Source organism: Pan troglodytes, chromosome 8, assembly GCF_028858775.2.
Source record: "Pan troglodytes isolate AG18354 chromosome 8, NHGRI_mPanTro3-v2.0_pri, whole genome shotgun sequence".
Lineage (NCBI taxonomy): Eukaryota > Metazoa > Chordata > Mammalia > Primates > Hominidae > Pan > Pan troglodytes.
In genome coordinates, this window is record NC_072406.2 from 136,828,778 (window position 1) to 136,839,440 (window position 10,663).

The window sequence follows — 10,663 nt, forward strand, 5'->3', positions numbered from 1 at the left end:
CCCAGCTATCCAGGAGCTCGAGGGCCCACCCACGCCCCTTCCTAGAAGCTGCAGCATGGCACCCAGGCAGGAGTTGCCAGGGAACGCCCACTGGGCAATGCACGTGTCTTACAGCAGGAACTCTCCTCCCCTGGTGAGCACTGGATGGAAAAGCAGCAGGGTGTGGTAGAATACAGGGCTGAGGTCAGCTGGGCCAAGTTCAAATCCCAACCACCCCTCTCAACCTGGGGTGAGTGATTTCTGCAGGCAGCAAGTCTTCAGCAATGAAATCGGGCTAGTCCCTGAGCCACAGGTTGTGCTGAGGACTAAATGAACTAATGAAGCAAAGTGCCCGGCTCCACACTGGACACCCAGCAGATGTCCAATCAATGTCTGCTAAATAAATGTGGAAATTGCAGCCCTGAGAAAAATAGCAATTCTCCTCTTCTGCCTTCACTCGGCCCAAACCCAACTCCCCACAGGGGGGAAGAGCCCTTATTCACTACTCACCACCACCACAATACAGCCGGGCAGACTGACACACTTTTGGCAAAGAGGCCAAAACCTTTTTCATCAAGCTCACCTTTACAAGGTTTCAGCACCTGCCATTGGGACTGGGGGGTGGGGACGGGGGATGGATAGCATGTTTCACTTGGCTAATGAACTCTGTGAGCAATGATCAAGTTCACCTGCTGGTCTACGCTAAAGCAGGCTGTCTTGCAAGCAGGAATTAAGGTTCCACGTCATGAGAACACAGCAGTAGGGCAGGGACTCAGGAGACAGAGTCTGCACCTTTGAGAACTGGCTACGGGACCCTGGGAGAGTCACCTCACCTCTTAAGGATCGGACCTCTCTTCTAGAAGGTTACATCAGCAGGCCCAAGAAGCTCTCATTCTCCAAGCCCCCTGGCCATTCTAAACACAATTCTATGAAATGTAATCCTGAGTATGTTCACAGGAAGACAGGCTCTGAGCTGACAGAGTGACATTCACTGCAAACCTGGGTGAAAAAGACTCACCACTCACTGAGAGTTGCCAGGATATGCCCTGGAACCTAATTGCATCTTTCCTCCCCTGAGCCCCAGGGGCACACGGTATGCCAAATCCCCAGAAAGAACAAGACCACTAGGACCATGGGGAGGCAGGGCCTGCATGAGAACTGCCCTGAAACCACAGCCTGAGTAAAATCTGCCCCCTTCAATCTGGAAAGAAGGTGGTTCAAAGGGACTGTGCTGAATCTTGGCCCAGCAGAAACAGAAATGACCTCGATGATGCCCACAGCAGACACTTCCCCTAGGGATGGGTGCCTTTCAGATGCCACTTCACCAAGACATAGCAGCAGCAGCAGCAGCAAATGCCAATAGGTTTGCTCCGCTCCCGAATACGAAAGCCCCCAATCTCCTGCTAAGGAATAGGGAAACTAAGGAACCGACCCGTAGGTATGCATGGGGTCTATTACAGCCCTCACTCCTCAGTCTTGGATGCACAAGAGAATCGACTCAGGAACTTTAAAGATACCAATGCTGGGTTGCTGCCCCCTCTCCAAGACTGTGATGTAATTGGGCCTGAATGCAGCCTGGGCTTCTGGATTTTTTTTCAACCTTCCCAGGTGACTCTAATGTGCAGCCAAGATTCAGAACCATTACTTTACTCTAGCTTCTAGAAGTTCAGAGCACAGGGGCCCCAGCACTCTCCTACAAACTCTTCAGGGGCAGAAAGGACAGCATGCCTGGCCAGGCAGGCCTTGCTAGAGATGGGTCTCCTTATTCTTCCTTCAAAACACACGCACACTCACAACCCCCCCCAGAAGCAACCTGCAAAGAGCCATCTGTCTGAGACAGAATGCAGGGCAGCTGCCCAGCCCTGGCTGGGGCGTACCAAGTTCAGTCACACTGGAGGATATACAATTGTGTTCAGTTACTTGATTACTTTAGGCACGTAAACAAAATATGATATTGTACAGACCTGGAGTGGCAACCACCACATCATAATTTACTTTGAGACATCTGAATTACAAATGCAAAAAGAAAAAAAAGTTGGAAACACTTTTAAGAATCTCTCTGAATGGAAAATGGAATCTGAATAAATGGTGGTGTTTCCAGTGGGCTGCCAGGTTTACTTCCTGTTTCCCCCAGAAGGTCACCGGAAATGTTTTCTTGTGAATCTGCCTTTTCTGAGATTGAAGCAAAACATCTCAGCCTCCCAAACTATGGCACTCACTGCCTTTGGTCCTACAGTACATACAGATTCCAATCACTCCAAAAAACAAAACAAAAAACAAAAAACAAAAAAACACACAGCCATAGCAGAGGGGAGAGGAAGGGAAAAGGCAGTTAAAAGTTCTAGGTTTCTCTGTGGTGTTAACAAGACTAAACAAAATTTCTGCTTTGAGATAAAACAGAACCCAGTGCCTCTATCATATGAACACACAGCAGGGCATATGGAAAGCAACCAGGCTCTGAAGGAATAGAGCTCCTTCCTGGCTTTCTGCCTTCCGGCTATGTGGCCTTGGGCCAGTTACTTGGCCTCTCTGAGCCTCAGCTGTAACTGCAGGTTTGCTTTGAGAATTAGAGAGTGTATACAAAGCCCAGGGCCCAGGGTGGGCCTTCAACAACCAGTGGGTGCTGCCATTATTCTTTGAACAATCTGCACCCATTTCAGCTAAATCCTTGGGAATCATATTATACTAGCGCAGGGGAAGAATCTGTTTCTTTGTTTAACAAGAGAACAAAAAGAGTGAGTGGAGAAGTCAGGAGTTAGCCTGCCACTGCGTTCTGAGGTCAAATGGGCTGTTTACCAACATGATTTGCTTTCACCCTCCTGAGAGTGGCACCGTGAAAAAAGTCCTTCCCGAGACTTACAGATGCCCAAGAGGCAATGTGGTCTCCATATTCCAGCGTGGTCTGGCCAAGCTGTCCCCCATCCCCCATGCAAAAGCCAGCTTCCCCGTGCAGCCCCCACAGCAGGAGAGACGGAGAACCATTAAAGAAGCGGGGGTGCCTGTCACACTTCTCTGTAACCCCTGACGTGATGTGAAATTCTACAAGGTAGACCCTTTGAAATGCAAAATCTTCCAGAGTCCTTCAAACGTGTTTTTATTTTCTCGGGTTCCTAAGGCTGCTTTCAGATCCACCCATCAGCATTTCCCCCTCTCAATCAACCCACATTTAACAAAAAAACAAACAAACAAACAAAAAAAGACAAGAAAAACCCAAGGACGTCTCTATTTTTCAGAAAAGCTCAAGTATCTCCAATCACTGTGAGGGGAAAGAAAATAAAATCTTCAGCTCCAGCCTCCTCGCATCACTCCAAGACACCCAGAAGCCAAGTTTCCTCTGGAAGATTTCCTCCCATCCTAGCCAGCACAGCACTCTGTTGCTCAGGATCTCAGAGAACTTTCTTAGATAAGAATCCGAGTTCTCCCTGACCTAAGTTCGGTGAGGTTAAGACAGGCACCACCAAAACCACAACCCGCAATACACGAAGCCCAAATCTTGCCCCAAAACCCTGTGCACAGGAGGTTTGGATTAAGCATCAAAGAAGTTACCTTAAAACAAAGTTGTCTGGCAAAGAAAAATACTTCACTGTAAGAAGAACCCTAGGGAACGGTAAATTGCTTTTGAATATGGACTTTTCAGTGGCGCAGTCATTAATCATGTTAATGTAAACAGCGCTACAACAAAAATTTTCTAAGCAAGTCTCAGGGTACATCAGCATATCTAAGCCTCTGGGTTTGTTTCCAAAGTTCACATCCCGGCAGGCAATGAAACTGCTGTTAATGGGGTCAGCTATTACAGTGCCGTCCCCAACCTTGAGCCATAATAAAGGTGACTCAGCCATCCAGAAAAAACCCTCAAAGTTAGGCAGGAAACAAACAAATTAATCAGAGAAAGAGAGTCAATGATTTTTGGAAAGTGTATTCGTTGGACAAGTTTAAACAGAAACTCTCCCTGGATGATCGGACTGACATTTCAGGAAGGAGTTGAGGGAGAACAATCAACACTCCTCCCAGCACCCAAGTCCCCTGGCCAGACCCTGTTTTGTGGCGTGGAGGGGAGGGTAGCAGCCGGACGAGGCGAGGAGGAGGAGAGTCCAGCAGAGCTAAGCTTCGCTGAGCCCCGCCAGCTCCGGCCATGTGCTTCGTGTTGGCAACGAACCGGTTCTTTCAAAAGAGGAAGAGTCTGACAAAAAGGACAGCTGCAGCAAAGCAGAAGCTGAGGGTAAAAACCTCTCCAAAGCCCTGAGCTCGGGATTCTCCCCTAAAGTTAAACAAATCAAAACACCATTGGGGTTTGCAAGGACTAGTTCATTTATTAGTCTTCCCCTTGCTGGATCAATTAAAGAGAGTCCCTCCACATCTGGTTTCCATCGAAAACCGAAACTTGTATTATCAGCATATTACAGAACAAATTATGCCTGCAGGTTTCTTTTATTACACATCAGAGAGGTGTGCGTGGTGGTGGTAATGATGGGGGTTGTGCCGATCTGAGTATTTGCTTATTTCAGTCTTTTTATTTAAGGACAAGAACAGAAAAGTTTTCCATACAATGCGCAATTTAACTGCAGAAAGTCACGCTGCCCAAATAAAACATCAACTGAACAATCTGAAGGTGGGCCCAGAACTCAGTCTTCAGGGCCCAAGGCATCGAGCGGTGGGTGAGAAGAGTGTGCTTTTTAAAAGAGCTCCGCAGCGTCCCCTGCTGCCAGCTCCTAATATTTAAACACAGCTCTCTCCTCTCTCGCCTCCAAAAGGGGAGGAGAGCAGGCTGGCCCTTCCTGAGCTTCAATCAAGGGTCAGGCGCCTGCTCACTGGACCCGCTTAAAGGAACCCAAGCCCACTAGGCTTCTGTAGGGAGGATGGAGAGGCTAGCGGGGCAGTGAGAGAATATACAACGGGAAAGAGAAAGACTAAAAGACGGAAACAGAAAGAGCCCAGGAAATAATACCAGGACTTCCCATAAAATGTCAATTAAGCGTAACGACCACGGTGACAATAAGGTATCATAAAGCTCTTTCCAAAAGAACTTTATGTACTTTCAAAATGCTATGTGCAACATACCCCACGTTGAAAAGAGAAGAGGGAAACTGATTTAAAACATTATGAACCAAGACAGTGGAATGCTCTCTACTTTGTCCTGAGAAGATTGGAACATTCAAGTCCACTTCTGCAGCAGTGAGGTTGCTAGTTTCTATTTAAAAACTTGTCTTTGATATCGAAATGACTGCACATGAATCTCACCTTCTCAGAAGAAAATAGGAAGTCGTTGGGCAACATTATTTGAATTTAAATCGCCTCGTTCTCTGAAGGAACGTTTGGAAGAAAAAAATACAGGCCTTCCCCACGCATCTCCTTAGCTTTTTAACCTGAAAAAGCGCCTGGAAGCTGGATCGGCAGACTCCCAGGTCGCATGATGGGTGACAGCCAAGTGCAGACACAGAGTCAAGGGCTACCAATCCTGAGCCAAACCTTCTCCCACTGAATGGGACTATCAAGTGGGACAAGTAGCTGTTTCTGTAGTCCACAGCTAAAGGCGGGGGAGGGGACCCTGTAGACCTGCAATTCAATATCAAAACTGTAACTGACACAAGTTACTCTTAAATAGATAAATTAAAATGAAACCAAAACCTGGCCTAATAAGGAACAGTGAGTTTCACCTGGTCGGCTGACTCCATTCCTTCCCAAGTCCTCAAACCAGGTGGCATCTTTTAAACGAGTCCAGGATCTGGAGCAAGGAGGAATCTCCCTGCCAGCCGGTGGGGACTGCTGGGAACACATATGCTAGCATGTCATTTGGAAGTCTGCTAATATGTTGTACGCAGCACAAGACGCTTGCCTGGCTTCCCAGGCCAATAAACAATGCCATTCCAACTCCTGCAGCAGTCAATAGGAAACAGTCCCTTTTCTCCACCATCCAACAATTGAACAAACATTTGTTCCTGTTGAACAACCGTCAGCCTGGCTCCATCTGCACCCGCTCCTGCAAGGCGAGCGCGGCGGCGAAGGCGACGACACAAATGCCCACCCAGGATCCCAGACCCAGAATGCAAGCCATTCCGGGGGCCACTTTCCTAACACCACCGAGTCCGGAGATTGTACCGTATGGAAGACTCGGAGTGTGGCCTATAGGAGGCAGAATCCCATTCATCAAACGCTGCAAAGAGCTTTTCTTTGTTCACCATCGTCCTAAGTACAGTACGTGTTAATGAGCCCGGGCGGTCAGATGGAAGGAGCTCGGCTTCAGGGGGTGTCCGAACGCGAGGGACCCGGGCAAACCTGTCCGCGCGGTTCGTCGCTGCTGCGGCGCCCCGGCCCGTACTACAAGCATTGTTCCCCAAGTCCGAAAACGGGGGTAGAGAGCTGGGGGCTGGGGGACAAGGTGGGGGGGCGGGGGGAGCGAGAACACACTTGGGACAACACAAACCGCAAACCCTCCCCGGATTCTGGGTGTCCTCGTTTCTTTCGTCTCTGCCCCAAGAGAAACCCTGAGCGGGGAACCTGACTCCCACGGGCTTGCAAAATCCAAGACTAGCAAAAATGTGACTCGACCAGTGTGCCTGTGCCGGACGGCCCTTCTCGCCATGTGCAAAAGCCACGCCGGCGCGGACGCCCCCACTCCGCAAGCCCCAGCCGTGGCCTCCCCGCGGGCTTCCCCCGCCCGGGACAGAATGCCCCCTCACCCCCATCCTGACCGCCCCGGACAGTCCAGCAGCAGCGGAGCCCGCCGCCTCGCTCCCGCACCCCGGGGGTGGCGGGTGCAAACTTCCGCGAACAAAAGAGTTGTCTGCAAACGATGCGGGAACTTCGGGGCGAATGGGGCCGCCCGGCTCCCGAGACTCCGCGCCTCCTCCGCAGCGGCTAGTCAGGGCTCAAGCTGAGACGCGGAGAGGACACCCCCGGGCGCAGCAGTCCCCGCGCCCGCCCGCCCTGGCCTGGGGAGCGCAGACTTTTCCGCCGCAGCCAGGCTTGTTCTTCCCCATGCCTGTGCTCTGACAAGTCTCACGCCTGCATCAGGGGCGAGACCGAGCGCCCGGAGAAACCGCCCGACCCAACCCAAAGGCGAACAAGGCAGAAAAAAAGGAAACCAGCAACATTAGGAAAAAAGAAAAAAAAAAGGCAAGCCCATTGCGCACGCGAGCCGGGCTCCCTCCAGCCAGCGGCCGGGACGCACACGGCCCGGACCTCGCTCGGGGCCAGCCCCCCGGCCACCGCCGCCGCCGCCCGGCCCTGGGTCGCTTACTGTGCGCGGCGGGGCGCTCCGGGCGCGGACCCCGCGCCGTCACCGCCAGCGCTCGCCAAGTCGTCCGGGCTGCCCGCCGCGCGTCCGCCGCGCGCACGCTCGCCTGCCGGCGCCGAGCGCTTTGTACGAGCGGCTCCCGGGGAGGAGGAAATCGACTTGTCACTTCCTGAAGTGTTTGCAACTCGTCCCTTTAACCGGCACCGGCCAGGCCGCCCGCACCCGCCGCCGCCGCGGAGCCGCCAGACCGCGGCTGCGTGAACTCGGCCCGGCGCTTAGCGGGCGGCGTCGCGGGCCCGGGCGCTAGGCGCGGCGGCGGCGTGCAGGAGGCAGGCGGCGTGCGGCGGCGGCGGGCGAGTGTGCAGTGCGCGCAGCCGCCGATGGGCGGGGAGTGAGGGACTCGCCGCGCGCCGCCGGCGGGGCTAGAGGGCGTCCTGCGGGCTCAGCCGCGCGCCGCTCGCCGCGCTCGCGCCTGCGAGGCCCCGGGACGCGGGAAGTGGCCCCGGGCCTGGGCCGCGCCACCGCGGCTGCCCGGGCCCCGCGCCAGAAGCCCTACGGGCTTCTCTCCCCGCCCCCAGCACGAGCCGGGATGAAAACGCTGGGCCGCATAGGCTTCAGGCGTCCAGCTTCCGGGTTGTTAGATGCCGAGGTTCAAAAGAAACGATCACTTCAGTGGCGTGCAGGACAGCGGGCGGGTGGGGTCGGGGAGGGGGGACCTTAAAGTGTTGTCACACTTTGGGAAAATAAAGCGCAAATTTCCTAACTCGGGGCGCTGTGACTGTGTACTTCAGAAGCCACATCCAAAATACATGCAACTGGCGAAGGAAGGATTTGTGGTTGCTAAGCAGAGGCAGAGCATGTTTAGTTCTGTAACTTAGGATGTTGACTTAAGTTCAGGAATGTAACCCTGATAGAATAAGCAGAGTATTTTCATTGTGCTGCTCACCTGGGGGAGGGGGATTGTTTTCCTTGTGAAGTGAAGCCCTAGATTTCCCATTACTCCTTCCTACTGGTGTATGTTATTTTATTGACCTTGTATCCAAAAAGCGATTTTTAAAGAGAAGGTTTTTTAAAACTCCCTATGCCTGTTTTGTGTTCTCCTTTGCCAAAATAACAAAACACCTCATTACTTTACATGGATTGTGTCTGCGCCATTTGAATGGTTCTATTCATAAATAAGGAAACTTTTTCTGTTGCTTCTAGGAACATTTAATTGGTTTTAATCCAATGTTTCAACCCCAGTATCAAACATAAATGAACCATTAACTTCTTGAGCTTTGTGCGCTTGGGAAACTATTATATTTCATGGCTATTGCTGAAATATTTCAGAATATCATCACACCGGACCCATTCTTTTCAGAAAAGCATGAACTGACATCTCCTTTCACACTACAGCTCGCTCCACTGAGTTCTGCTGCATGATTAGAATGGACAGCAATCAGTGGAAAGGATATGAGTCTATTCATTTCAAGTTACATGATGTGGGATAGAGTCAGTTCATCCTAAGAAAGCCAAAATGAGCTAACATACAGAATACAGCATACTAAGATATTGATATCCTTAACCATATACGTTGCTTTTTAAAAATGCATTAAGGACCAATCTTGAAAGGAACAAGATCCAAGAACCGATGGTGAACAAAAGAAGGCCCAAGGAATAATCTAAGAATGCTGCAATGCTTAACGAAAAGAGTCAGTGTTTCCCTAAAGCCATCTGATATCACACAATCACCTCAGCCTTTCAGAGCTTTAAGGACAGAGTTTAATTTACTAACGTTTTATTAGGAAGCCTATAGTGACTCCTGCTGGCAAACATTCAGTTTATTCCTACAATTACTAGTTCATCAGGTCAACTTAAAAAACAAGATGCAGGGTCCCAGGCCTGGAAACAATTATTACAACCATTATTCTTGTTGCTTTCAGGATGATTTGCGTTTCACATTCCAAGGATGGTGGTCATGGCCAGTTCCTCTGCTGTAACACCTCCTTTCCAACCTAAAGCAGCCTGTTTTTCTGGTTCTGAGGCTTTCTTGAGGCTGTCTAGAATATACTTGCTTAAGAAGTTATGCTATTAACCAATAAATAGTTACTTCTCATTTTCTAGATTTGTATCTCCAAAGGCTAAAAAGATATGCATACATTAAGGCCTGTGTCACACTTAACCTTCCATACTATAGGCTCTCCCCACATGATATAATAATCCTACAGCTATATTATAAAACATCCTCACTTCTTAGTGCTCAGCTCCATAGTTCTTTACTATGAAAAAATTCTACCCAAAAGGTTGTTGTTATATTAGAGTTCTGCTCAATTCAGAAGAGTAGCTAAAAATGTAGAACTCTGGATTTAAAGCCATGTAAAAGCTGCAATGGGGTGGGGACATGGAGCTAAACTGTCTATCTTTGTTCAATCCAAAATGGTCAAAACCAAATCAAAACCAGATTTTGCACACAACCAGACACCTAAATGCAAATTCATAGGCCAATTTAGGAATAAATCCATAAATAATCTAAAAACTATTACTTGTAACTTTTCCATTATCACCAATCAACGCTAACCTGATTAAGCCAGAGAACACCCTGGGAAATATAAAATGCAGGGATTACTTGCAGTCTTTTACATCAAGACCAATATATGATGGCCCGGCACAGTGGCTCACGCCTGTAATCCCAGCACTTTAGGAGGTCAAGGCGGGCGGATCACTTGAGGTCAGGAGTTTGAGACTAGCCTGGCCAACATGGTGAAACCTCATCTCTATTAAAAATACAAAAATTAGCCAGGCATGGTGGCAGACACCTGTAATCCCAGCTACTCAGGGGTATGAGGCAGGAGAATCGCTTGAACCTGAGAGGCAGAGGTTGCAGTGAGCCAAGATCGCACCACTGCACTCCAGCCTGGGTGACAGAAAAAGCCTCCGTCTCAAAAGAAAAAACAAAAAAACAAAAAATATATATATGAAAGCCAGGGATAAAACACAGCAATCCTAGTTCTCCCAAAGGAGGACTACCAAATAGAGGCACACTTGTGTGTAAGGTATGCAACACATTTCCACTCAAAACTGCCTGGGAGATAGAAATTGAGTATCATTCTATATTAGAGAGCTCCCCTATTACAAGTTTAAAGCTCTTAAGCAACAGGATGACAATAAGGGTGTGTTTTATTAAGGGTGTAACCTACTATAACTTGTATCAACAAGCTAATAAAAGTATTCACCTAAGCACATTTGTGCAGACGAGGGTAAAGGTTGGGTTTTGATATGCACTAAGGAGTGTCTTAGGTAGTTAGTGGATGTTTTATTTTTATGCCTTTAGAACCAGATAAATGTGATGTTCAAACAAAGAGCTGAGCTTTGAGGCTTGAACAAGTACCAGCAAATGTTCAGTTTTTCCCATCAAATCTATCTGTATGTATGGTTGTAAAAAGAGCTTACCACTAAAAAATTATAAACTGG

At 49.3% G+C, this 10,663-nt stretch overlaps 1 protein-coding gene across 1 annotated transcript in view; it reads right to left on the minus strand.

The window, feature by feature from the left end:
* FAM53B (family with sequence similarity 53 member B) overlaps positions 1 to 7,683 on the minus strand; it is a 126,309-nt gene extending 118,626 nt beyond the window's left edge. Inside the window, exon 1 of the mRNA XM_054659955.2 lies at positions 7,217 to 7,683. The gene's annotated coding sequence lies outside the window, so the exon portion shown is untranslated. The remainder of the gene's footprint in view (positions 1 to 7,216) is intronic.
* Between the last annotated feature and the right edge of the window lie 2,980 nt (positions 7,684 to 10,663).